The following is a 13,096-nucleotide window of genomic DNA, read 5'->3' on the forward strand; positions in this document are numbered from 1 at the left end:
CCGGAGATGAGTTCATAACGCTGTTTGAGAATCCTCTTCAAACATACACAGCCACACACACACACACAAAAGCAAGAAGGCACCATGGGATGCTCCCCGCTGCATGACTATGCTCTTTGGCAGTCCCCTCATACTTTCGTTTCAAGGGGCGGGGGAAAAAATTAAGCGAAGGAAAACACACAGCAGAAAAGACAGGATTGGAGTTTCAGGTTTCATCACCATTGGTTTGAAGTCACAAAGAACTTAACACAGTTGACATAGAAACCCAAGCCAAAGAGGATTTCTAGCATTTTTTTAATGTGTAGCAAACACAGACACGAGCCAATTATAACCCACCCAATGGCTGTAACTTAAGAGGGCATGGCGCGGCTTATTTTGTGGAGCCTAAATTAACGGTAAAAACCTATTTTAAATCTGGCCTAAATTTCAAGCCCTTAATATTTCAATATTCCAATATCACCTTAAGCTGGTGTGGAGAATGTGCCGTCATGGCAATGTGGCTGCATCTCCTGGGGTTTATATTAGCCATTTTTGCTTCCTAATAATACAGTAAACATCAGATGACCTTCCCCCGGGGCCGGGGCGCGCGCCCCGCGCGGGCCCCGCGGCCCCCTCCTGAGGCGGCCCGGCGGGGGCGGCCGCCCCCGCCCGGGCCCAGCCCCGGCCGCCCCACCGAGACCCAGGCTTTCATCTGCCTTCGCCTGTCTCTGAAACCGGCAGATGCAAGGGTTCTTGGGAGAACAGGTACAGAAGGAACAAACCAACCTCCTGCAGGGAAGGAGGCGGTCTTCAAAGACGTCCACTCTCACAAAGAGAAGGGTGATCTCCTCGCTGAGATTTCAGACCCCGGTGGCGTCCTCCCCCCTCTTTATCAACCTGCTAATCAAACAGATCAGTTGAGGGGTCGGGAACAGGCACTTTGGTAAGATGCCTCACGACTTCTGGCACTTCTAGCGGCTATTTAAGGCAGTAAAGGGAATCAATAGCCTTAGGGTAAACGAGATTCCCGATTCCCTAGGTATGAGTTCAATAAAGGATGGTTTCCTCAGTGTGCACTGTGGTGGTAGAGTTGGAGGAGATAGTGAACAAAGGCAGACACTCCCTTCATTTTATCACAGTTGACTGCTGAGGTGGTCCCAAAAGTTCAAGCTACATATTTATGCAAAGCATATATTTTAGGTTCTGAGGCCCCTTGTTTTTCTTGTTATTTTATTAGTGTTGAGTCCAAACGACCAGTGTGTAGGGATTTAGTGCCCCCCCCCAAAAATCCAAAAAAAAGCGGTGTAGTTGCAGATTGGCATCTCCCTGCGGTTTCACCTTTCCCATTCCAAGCGCAAAAGGGAAGAATATGATGGCTGCGAAACATGCATAAAAGATGAATGCCCCCCTATCCCTAGAGACAGTGTTCTGGTTTGGGTGTTCAGTAGCTTCGCATTCAAATAGGAATAAATGAATTGGAATTGTTACAACTGAAGGCACTTTCTCTATATTTCCCTATATTTGCCCATGACATATTTCTTTCCACGGGAACTTTCCTAGAAAATAGATATTCATAGACCTGTAAAATAAAAAGCCAGCCTGGGGGTTTCCAAGTGTACCCCAATGTAAACAACAATGATGTGGGAATTAAATGTTGAATAAAGGCCCATACATTACATCACATCACGGTTCAAGAGAGAAACTCCCAAAGGTGATAAATGTATAGCCTGGAGATATACCTTCACAAAGAGCTGCCACTTATCAGGCTGTTGTATAGTAAATGGCTTCTCCAATGTATTTGCGTGTGTGTGTGTGGTGTGTGTGTGTGGTGTGTTTTGTGTGTGTGTGTGCACGCGGAGTGATTTTTTTCCCCTGATTGCACCTGTGGTATTCGCTGCTTGAGAACTCCCGGAACTCAATCCTTGAATCCTGGGGCTCTCAGGAGTCAGAGGTTTTGAATTTCAGCTGCCTGCGATGAAGGCCTGCCAAAAAGAAAAACACACAAGCGAGACAAGGTAAGAAACGAGCAGGAAAGAGAAAGAATATGAGACATGAGGAGGGGTGAATGACAGCGAATGGAGAGCAGGGCTGAGAGAAATGATTAAAAACATTAAACATGAAACATGCAGTTTTCAATTTTGGACTCAGTCCAACGGGTAACGGACATCACTAAGAAATGGGTTGCCAAATACGTCTCCACCACACAGGGGGCCGAATGCATAAAAGGCCGTGGCCAGACTTTCAAGACCAGAAACTGTGACATTCACAAAAGGCAGAAGACATGCACACCCATTGTTGCTGCCCGATTTTCCCTCAAACCCCCACCGTATGGGCACTATTTCCTGTCACTGTGAAATTATCGCGGCTTGCTCACGAGTTTTGATCCACACACAGCACAATTAGCTAGAAATGGATGTCGACACCCCCTATTTAACCTTGTACAGAACACAACCCAGACCTCCTGTTCTTGTCCTTCCGGTCTTGGCTCTGGCAGCGGTCGTTTACAGTGCTGGAAGGCAACCTTAAGAAGCGTATTACCCAATAGGGCCATTACCGAACGAATAGCGATATGGTGTACCACAACCCAGCCTATTGATGGATGACACACGACTGAGTCAAACATACTAACCCCAATGTGTGTTATTATTCCCCAGTCCTTATTGTTATTCCAATGTTCAATTTGGGTGACAATACGTAAACCTACTTGCTCCCCATGCTAGAATAAGATCTATACTGGTATACAATAAGTACACATTGTCATTGCAGCTTGGTAGCATTCACACAATTATATGCTTGGTTAGAAACATGATAACCACAGGCTGAGCATCAGTGCACCACAATGCACTGTGTTCTATTGCAACTTGGCAAAACATGTTTGTTATCTTCTCAATCACAGTGATGGATCACCATCACCGGCTGAATTAGATATGTTTGGAGTCATTTTGTAGTCTGACAGGTATGGCAAAACTGCTTTAGAAATATTGCTCATCACGGTATATGCATGTGAAAATAGCCCCCAAGATAACATTAAATGTGATGGCTTTCATGCATGCAAAATGCAAAAAACATGGATAAAAATTCTGTCATGCTGGAATGATCCTGTAAAGAGGTGTGCAGTTGACATGCCATTCAAGTAAGACCTGTGAGTGACAAGACCTCTAGTTTGACTTTTCTACATCTCAGGAATGACTTTAGAAAATCCCCATTGCTTTACTGGGGGGGAGGCTGTCTGTATGAAGAAAGCAAACACCCAGAGATAGAAAAGTCTACCTTTTAAATCGAGAGAGATTTTCATCATCTTCTCTCCCAACTCAGCTGTGATTGATGAGCAACCATTTCTTTCCAAGTTCTTTGCCAAGTATCTTTAACTTCATACTCAGGCTTTCTTTTCCTGCACTCCCATTGTCTCTTCAAGTGAGTGTTTTTTCACTTACATTGTACTCACTAGGCATTGTCCTCAGACCTGTTGAAGAGCACAATCTTTGCTTCTTAGGTTTGAGAGTTGTTCCCTCTGTTCTTGTTGTTCACTAATATAGCTGCCAAAATTTCACCTTTCGTGTTTCATTTATCTTTGCAAAGCCCAACTCCCTGATGAAAATAAATATAAGAAGGCAGTAAAGTGACCAATCTCATGACTGTTTTAGGTGGGCTAAAACAACATACTGTTCCTCAGTGTGTCTTTGACTTGTCTGTTCCAGCAGTAAGCTGCTCTGAGACATTCCACATATCAGTCTTAGCTAAACATGTTACCATTAGTTATATTCACATTTCTGAAGTTAAAGTAACTCTCATAAGAAATGCAATAAGATCTTTTGTGGATGGCATACTGTTTAAAGTTAAAGCCACACTTAAAGTGAATTTGCATTTCACTGCCATAATCTATGACAGCTTGCTAAATATGTGTCCCTGTCTGCACCCAATACTCCTTACTAAAGCCTTAAACCAGATAATCAAGGGTTTCTAGAATTTATATCTTGGAACCGACCCTATTGTCAAGCTATTGGCAATTCACTTGATCGACTCCTTCAATATTTTTTTGAGCCTTTAGATTCAAATGTTAACTGTTTCAAGTGCTAACTGTAAAATGTGTCCCGATGAAATTGTGTTGAATCACATAACTGTCAAGAAAAAGTATAGGCCTCACACTAAACCCCTTAAACATGCTGCTCCAAGATTTGTCTGTTGATGAAATATGTAGATTCCATGTTTGAATTTTGCTTTAACATTTCCAGTAAGGAAGACATCAGCTAAGCTATGATTCATTCTGTGAGGATTACAGTTAGTCCTTTCCAAACCCACACATTTGAAAATCTTGCAATCCCATATCTACATGTCTGTCATCTGTCTTTCTGAAGCAAATAATACAGAGTAAGGAATCTAAGAGAGAGAGAAAGAGAGAGAGGGGGAGGGAGAAAAGCATGAGTCCTTGATCTCCCCAGGATTGGTTCACCCTAATTGCCATGTATGGGCGCCTGAGTATACGCGCCAGCCCCCTTTATCCACACAAAGCCCCTCATTAAGAGCTGGTTGGACAGCGAGCCCGGTGCCGAGGTGAATGCTGGCTAGAAGCGCCGGCCTGGCATCCACATGCAGGTGCAGAGCCGCCTGCTTTAATTGACAACAGGAGAAGAAAAGGCTCCGTGCTGTGCATGACATACCGGGCCGTCTCTCTCTCCCTCACTCCCTCTCTCTCCAACTCTCCCTTTCTGATCTGCCTTAACCAGGTTATGAGTCCATCTGACAACACATCAGCTCTGCTTCTCTGTTCTAGCTCCCAGCTCCAACTTTCTTTCTCAGAATATCTCTCTCTTACATGGAGCCTTCTCATTATTTGTTCGATGAAACATTTCAGTGAAATTCAAGCCCTCTGTCTCAACGTCTGTACCTTAAATTAAAAATTAAATGTGCAATTTTTGCATCTGCTTTGTTGACTTGTTAAGCTGGAGGAGCCGTTGGTTCTGAATGTATTTTCTACTTTCTTTTAATGACCTCAGAGCTTCTCAACGTAACACTGTCTCTTGGATAATTTATCTTATGGTCATTAGTTTTACCTATCGCCTTTTTCACATTACTTTGGCATGGCCGATGGCTCTGAAGACAATCCCCAGTGCCGCCTGTAGCCAATCGTAATTCTAGACAATTCTAAATGCACCATCACTGCAATTGGGAAAAAGAAGTTGAGCCACCATTGCCATATTCCTCCAAAACTGACCCAAAAAACTAAAAGTGCTCCTAAATGTTTTACTGGTTTCTACAAGTCATAAACTATAGCTTCTGCTTGCCTTTAGCTGTGCAGGAAACTAAGTTCACAGTCCCCGCAAATGAATAGTTCATGTTCATTTCCTCCAGAATCAGCTGCTTTACAAAATACTATGAGTTTGACTCAGTGAAGGAACTTTGCATCTGTTGGCTCACGGTCTTACCCTTTGTTAATTATGTCTTGTGATCATCATTCACTTAATGAGCCGGCTTTCCACCGTCTTGTTTTCCCCTCTCTGCAGCAGAGTGCCGATGTAATAGGTCCGCAGGAAAATGAAAGTAAAACATAAGTTCCGCCAGGCATCGTTTTCTTGTGCAGCCCTTTGTTTTTTTTATTTTATTGAGTTTTCACTCAACAGTGTGTTAACAACACTGATGTACTTGTTCATTAGTTGCAAACAGATTCGTTCAGTTCATCGTTCACCAAAAAAATGAGCATCTTCAATGAATGATGTTCTTTTAGCACATCCATGCACAACCGTGGTGCATGCACCGGAATTGTGGCTCTTTTACACTGAAATGTACCTTAAGAGTTGTACTTAGCTTCTCTCATTAGCTAAAAGATTCAGGTCCATCTGAGCCTTGAATGTGCTCCAACTGCCAGTCACTTAACACTGTATGCAGACTTTCTCTTCGGAACAGTGGACAAACCAGCTCCTTCTACTTTACAACTTTCCACTAGCACAAAAGAGCCAATTCAGTCAGTGGATCAAGCTGAGAGTTATAGGAACCCAGCTAACCCAACTGCACCTTCCAGAGAGAAAAACTGAATTATGAGGATACAGAAACAATTAGGTGAAATATGGATTTTTGATGCTTCCACGGAATCAATACCTTTTATCAGCAATATTACCACTCTGAACCTTTTTTGGTCTCAGAGGCAGGGAGGCTGGATTGGTTTCAGCCAGAAATGTCCATTTGTCTCAGGCAATTGGCTCACAGCTTAATGAAAAACAGAAAGTAGTTGGACACAAAACGTCTAATTAATTAAAAGTATTTTGCCACTTCCTGACAGTGAGAAAAAGAAGGCATTCAGATATGAACAGCTGCAAAGTGTTGTTTTTCCTTCCCCCCCCCACCCCACTAGTATCAAAGATCCAACATGTTGGTCCACTTTACCTCCATCTCTTCATTCATTTCAATAATTCATGAATTTTGCAGAAATCATTTCAGGCAAAGAGCTTTTCAATTAAGGATGGAGTGCTGAGCATTTTTTTTTCATATTGACAGGAAAGTGCACCTTCTGGAGACAAGTGTCTATGAAATGACTCTATTTCAACTTGAAACAGGCATTTATTATAGTCTGAGTGCGCATTTCTACAGATGTCATGAACATGAGCAGGTAGGAAAATGAGAGGCAGCTCGAGAAACAGACAACAGGAAAGGAAAACCAAGAAACAAGAAAAAGGGGTGTGCTTTAAGGAACCAGGTGAGGTGTGCGAAGGTGTTTCAGAAAAGTGCTGTGGTTGCCACTGAAAGGACCATGTTCAAGATAAGTTTAGTGTGTCTGAATGTTTTTCCTCTCTCTCTCTCTCTCTCTCTCTCAGTCCATTTCTCACATCCTATTTCCCTAGGTATTTATTTATATATTCATAAAGAGAATACGGCTGCAGCTGCATGAGATAACACCTGATCTGTGTATAAAAATGACGGTGATTGTCATTCTTTGTTTCTCTGATTTGAAATGAAAGCAAATGAGGGGGTGTGAAAGCTGCACATCTACCACATAAGCCACCAGACTACAAGCACAAAGGTTAACACCGCTGTTAGTTCCTTAGAATTTCAAGTTTACTTTGAGAATATGTGTAGTTCACGTATATAACATGTTATCAGTTTATTATTTTCTCTGCTCTTCCTTATTTTTACACAAAGTGATGTCAGCGGTCTTGTTTTTGCACTCATGGAGGTATTTCCTTTAGTGTTGACAGAGCTGGCATCTTGAGACCGGTGGCAAAAACAGCACATATTCATGAAGCAGATACTGGCAGCTTCTACTGGCAGTAAAGCAGGAGCTGGAATGCAGGACCTGAGGCCAGACACAAACATGTAGATAACAAATACTGAACAAACACATACAATGACTGTATTTATGATTAAGCAGTTTATAAGGTACACCTTTACCTATGTTAAAGGTGAAAAAAAAATACTATAATACTATGTGCACCTCTTAAGGCTTAAACAGAGAACAAGTCCCTCAGAGAAACGTCAAGGAATTTGTGCAACAAATAGTTATACAGTCTATATATGGAGGAAATATAAGGCTCTGCTTATTGTGGAACCTCACAAAGGATCCAAGCAGCAAAGATTTTGCTTGGAGAACTAATCCGCCCTTAGCAAACACACACATGAACATTAAGTCTTAGTTAAATCAGCATTAACACAAGCTTAGCACACATAAGGAGGAGGTTGGGGTAGTTTGGGGAGCTGGGGCAGCGAATGGCATTACCATGAGTGTATCAGCGGGGTAACAGGAAGTGTCAGGTTGTTGAAGCCGCCTTACGGATAGGACTGGACAATACTTCTCATTACTTCACTAGTGGTGGTGAAGCATGAATGAAGCAGCTGATGCCAATCAGTGTTCTGTCTGAACACTGTCTGAACAATATCCTCCATCAATGGAAGCCACTGGAGCTAAAAGGATGGGATCAAGGGAGAGGGTGAAACCAGATGTATCTAAACATTCGGCACCACGTACATGTATTTTATATAAATGTATCAGTTTATATAAAGTCCTGTCTCTTTTCCACTTTGCAATTATAGCAGAGGTGGGCTCTCACACAACAATGAGTCATAACTGGTTTGATGTGTTTTCTTTTATAATTATTAGTTATTTCTAGTATAAACATGTGGTGTGATGTGTAGTCACAGCAGTAAATATGTGCTTATTTGTGTAGAATGTGTGGGTGTGCCGTAGTTTTCTGGGTCCTCAGGTGTGTGCGAGTGGGAGGACGATGGCATCCTTTGTAAATACCAACTGATTTTGTGTTTGATAATGGTGGCATTTCTCCAACCTTGATTTCAAATATTGTTTTTTTGCCTCTAATCCACTATTACTTTTCTTTTATGTTTTTGAGCCGTCCCTTTTGGGCAAGCATCATGGTGCTCAACTGTTGACATTTTTCAATTTGCTCCAGATTAATTAAAAAATGTTGGCCAAATAAGCTAAAAATTCACAATATACCTTTTTTTTAAATATATGAAGATATAAAAGTCTGTCTTGCTGACATTAAAAGCTGGATGTCATTTTCAAAAGCAGGAAAAACTTTTTGAAACCTCAAACTCTTCTGCAGAAACAACCCATTTACTTACAATTTATTCCAGTATGGTAATTCATATCTTCATAATCTTGCAGTTATAACTGACCTCAAAATAGCTTTTTTAACTACCTCAGATCTGTACTCTAGACATCAGTCATAAAACTCCTGGTTACAGCTTATTCAAAATGCAACAGCTCAACTAGCATGCACAAAGATATCTTATACTCATTTAAACTATATCACTCTCATTTGCTTTTCTATAGAGTTCATAATTCATTTTAAAATTCAGCCTATCAGTTAAAAGGAGCCACTAGTCTGGCTCTGGTTTTTATTTCCAAAGCACATGAGCTAATGTGCGCCCATTGATTTTTGGGCCCTGTGAAGGCCACACTGTGAAACAGGCTCCCACTCTCATTTATACTTGACTATCCAGTTTTTACTTAAAACCCCTGCATGAATGTGCTTTTCCTTTATTCTTTTTTTTTAATTTGTTTTATTATTTTGTTTTCGCTTCTACCATGTGTTCTTGTGGTATTTTATCTTTTTTTCAGACAGTTTGAATTATGTTAACAGTTAGAAAAGAACTTTGTAACCTGTGTCATTCATTGCTTGATTCAAGATGCTCGCTTTAATCACTGATGAACTAGTATTCATTTAATTTGTATGAATAGAATGAATAGGAAATAGCCTCTGACAGCCAAGTATATGAATATCCATGTGTGTGCATATGTGTGTGTAGGTGTGTGTTCTGAAATACAGTTTTCTGAAGGTCAGCCTTAACTTTCCCAAGGATGCTCATTAATTCATTTCCAGCGAACTTGTGCCTAGCTAACGTCTTGAGCTATTAGAACACAAACTATATTTCTCGAGGACAAATTGTCTCTAATTTATTGTTGATCTGGATGGAGTTAGATGTGGTATAATAAGTTTTGATGCAGAAAACAGATGAAGAGTCCATATGTTTCTGCGACCCAATGTACTTTATTCTACTGCAGTAAACATTTGTACAGATCTGTTTTTCAATCTTTTTGTGTCTGTGGGAGTTATTTAAAGAGGCGGTCTATCCCTTAAATGGATTTACATTATTGTGCCTATAGAAGATACATTAACAAGGTAATCAAAACAATAAACAACTGCATTTTGATAAATAGCCTCTCTATTCTTCTCTGGATAAACTTGCATTTGTCCTCTGAAACTTTGCACACCCACAAGAATCAATACCACTATGACTTAATGCATGCTACCCTTTATTTCAATGCACATTTGGTTCAAGGCTGAAAGAAACATTATAGAACACAGTTTGGCTCACAGCAGTGAAAGAGGCAACATATGTCAGAAAACTGAACACATATGTGCTGAGATGCACCCACACATCCATATACCCTTTTCTCTTTGTGTATTAGAAAAGGTTGGAAGAGTTTTTCACTTTCGTACTTGTTTTGGGAGAAAAACGCTAACAAGATGAAGAATGCACACAGTGTTGCTTTGACCTAAATTAGTTTAGTTTTTGAGATTAATGTTCACAGTTTACAACTGAATAGAAGCAGAATTTATTCTATTTGCATTAATGAAAACAGTAACACATCCAATTGTACGTTGTAAAAATCTAAAACTATACACATATCTATTAACACACATGCACCCGTACATTTACATACAATCATGCATACATTTTAAAATGCCATAAAACAACAATATACAACTAAAAATAGAAAATATATACAAACACAAACAAATTAAACCCAAAGACTTTAGATATCCATCTTTTTTTCCATTCAGTTTTGTATTTTACAGTCTGATTGCTGCTTTCAGTCTGTTTGTTCTGCACTGGTTGTTTTGTTGCTGCTCCATAGCTCTGCTCTTTTCTGTGGGAACAAGTCATGGAGTGGATGTTGTGCATGTGTCATCTCTTTGACCAGCTAAATGATTGCCTGTTCTCTCCTGCTCAAGAGAGATGAGAGTTGCAGTAGTGGTGTGCAGCCTTTGAAGATAATCATGAGGGCACTTTTTTGTCTCCAGCAGTGCAGCCTGGCTTTTATTGCACCCCACAAGAAGGACACTCCTATACTCCAGACGTGGCCTGACCAAAGCAGCATAGATGCTTACAAGTTCCTTGCAAGATAGGTAGTTCCTTGCAAGGTAAGTTAAAATACTGACTCAGTTCTGGGTCTTACGACTCATTCCTGCAGCACTCTATGACAATGATAATGATAATATACAGAAATGTTCACATTCACCATTTTGGTTTAGTAGGTCAGCATATTAAGTTTTGCTAATAAGCACTAAATGGAGTGAACAAATTCACTGAGGTTCCATTAACAAATTCATATTTTAACCTGATGAGGGCCCTAAATAAAAAATTAGGGTATCCAGGGTAGAATTCATCCCTGAAGGGAGCATGGATGAAATGTAGAACCTAAATTTCACTGCCTTCATGTCACAGGATTCCATTCAACAGCAGTTTTCTTAGAATATAATGTGTAAATATTAAATGGAGTAGAAATATCCATGTCATCCAAATTAGATGAGCTTTTCATAGTTTTTTGGTGGCTCATATCTCAGGCAGATCAAGACAATTTGTAATTCATCTTGTGGCCACAAAGTAAAACTCCAATTGAAATGGCACACTGCTCGATAGTGTTGATATGTAATAATTTTGTCACACCTCTTGAGCTGCTTGTTGGTTTTGTCTCATATTTATTCTGATGAGCTCATGTGGTGAAAGCTATTGCTGAACATGGTAGAATAAATTGCATTCTGTGAGAGTAATTTGTTGACGGTCATAGGTTCCTTTTTGTTGTCACATTTCCCATTATAATTCCCTGCTGCTGTCATATTACACATTACACTATCACACACATATTCACATACATATTATACTAGCTATCTATTATTAGAAACAAGAATAAAATAACAATAAAAATATATATAATACAGTTAATAATACAGTATATATGAGATGCTGTCGAAATCAAGAAGCCACATGGTTCTGGCAATCACAGATACTTCAAGACTTCAAGCAGCGTTTTTCTTTTTTGTGTTAAGATAAAACACGTGCTTGACAAGATGATTGTAATGTAGCTGTCCCTGTACTCTCCCTTTGACAAATGATTGGGAAAACAATCCTTTACTATAGGCTACTTCAAGACATGGTGAAATAAATGACATATAGGAAGAAAAGTGGTAAAGTAAAATTGCAGACAAGAAAATGACAGTTTTACAGATTGGCCAGACAGAGGAAATCTTGTGGTAACAACACTGGTAGGAGAGGTATGGAATATGAGTCAGCAGTAACAAACAAAGAAAAAGTAGAGAAAGCACAGAGCATATAATGATAGTACGGGTAGGTAAGGACAAGAGCGAACAAGGAAGAGGCATATTCAAACGTTTCCTTAAAAGAAAGACAGTGATGTATGATGAGTGTTTTGTTTATGTACACTGAACTAAAAAAGTTACAGTTTAATTGAGAGCAGATGAGGTTTGACACTACAGGTCTCAGAATTCTGGAGGCAGCAAACACCTACCTAAAAACCTAGATTAATGCTGCATTTGGTATTTTTCCACACAACAGCAAGAAGTAGTAGTAAGTTGGGGAAGTTGGAGGTGTGCAGCCTGTTGTCTGCAACGCTTAATCAAACAGCATTTCCCTCTCCCTTCATTACTTCTACTACTATTTAAATAGTGTCTGCTGTCAAACAATATAGAAAATTACCATGTCTTTATTTTGTAGATTCATTTCCTGTCACAAAAGTCATATTGACTTATTGATATAAATTAAAAGAATTAAATGAAAATACAGATGAGAGGGATAGTTAAGGGAAGTTTGCAAAGTCATTCTGTCTTTATTATTGTCAGTGAATTGACTGTAATTCAGACACCTGTTCTTCTGCCGGACTCACCTCCTGACTCTATAATCAGACAGAAAAAAGAGAATGTAATTATTAGAAAAGTAGTCAGACTTATAGATTGGCTACCACATAAACCATACTCCTCTGAAGAAGGAGTTGTCAATTTCTCTTTTTGGTCTCTCTTTTGGTTGTCTTCAACCAGCTCTCAAAATAACAAAGAGAAAATGAAAGAAATAAGATAAGTATCCCTACTTGGGCTTATTGATTCAGACCTCTGAAACATGAAGAATAATTTTACAACAGAAAGTCTTGGTTGATATTTTCTAAATAAAATGATTGGATTAGTTTGTGTCTGAGACAGCCAAGATTCACAAGTGACTGTTAGTAAAACAACTTCAAATTACATTTTTATATGAGAATATAATCTGTAATGTCATGTTGTTGTTTTTTTTGTAACAAAGTCAAAGTTTTCATAATAAAATTCATCAGCCTCTTCCTGGCTATGTAAAGAGTGTACAAAAGTAGGTGTCCAGACAAAGGATTTTGTGGATTTTGTTTTGTATTGCATTTGCATTACTAGCAAAATGACACAATCACTGAGGCCTATCCTTAAGAATGGCATGGCAATATTAGGTTGAGTTGGTTGTTAGAGAGATTCATAAACAGGCATTAATATTTTGGACACATCTAAATTCAAGCACTAAAAACAAAAGAGATGAACCCTGAAAACAGTCCCCTCATTAAGCTGGTGAT

This window comes from Morone saxatilis, unplaced genomic scaffold (assembly GCF_004916995.1).
Source record: "Morone saxatilis isolate NCDOM2014 unplaced genomic scaffold, NCSU_SB_2.0 Contig1, whole genome shotgun sequence".
Lineage (NCBI taxonomy): Eukaryota > Metazoa > Chordata > Actinopteri > Moronidae > Morone > Morone saxatilis.